We start from the raw sequence: 503 nt of genomic DNA, 5'->3' as shown, positions 1-503 counted from the left end.
ATAACGTTACAGGCTATGCTGGGCCATACATGCCAACATCCCGATTTTTCCGGGAGAATCCCAAATTTCAGTGCCCCTCCCGAAAATCTCCCCGAGCCACCATTCTCCCCAATTTCTCCCGATTTTCCAACAAAATTGAAAAACCATGTCCCAGACTGGCCCAGCCAATTCCAGTTTCCAACAATGGCTACTGCAGCTACTTAGTTTTAATATTACTCTTATTTCTCTTTCTGGGTCGCAAAATAAACTTTTAACATATTTTCAGGCGAGAATGTAGCTGTGTAAACTTCAAATAACTTAAACATGTTATTGTTTGGCCTTTTTCTGTGTTTTATTTGTTCATGAGTAAATCTGTTTGGCTGCGATTAAAGTTATTAGATTAGATTAAATAAAACTTTATTAATCCCTCGGTGGGGTTCCTCCGGGGTTTTCACACAGCTGAATAAACATCAAACAGAAAACTGATTAAACAGAAGTGTGAGATGGTCGAGAATCTACGCCAG

This window comes from Pundamilia nyererei, unplaced genomic scaffold, assembly GCF_000239375.1.
Source record: "Pundamilia nyererei isolate P.nyererei 1_Seehausen unplaced genomic scaffold, PunNye1.0 scaffold00344, whole genome shotgun sequence".
Classification (NCBI taxonomy): Eukaryota; Metazoa; Chordata; class Actinopteri; order Cichliformes; family Cichlidae; genus Pundamilia; species Pundamilia nyererei.
Note: the sequence above shows the minus strand (reverse complement) of the source record.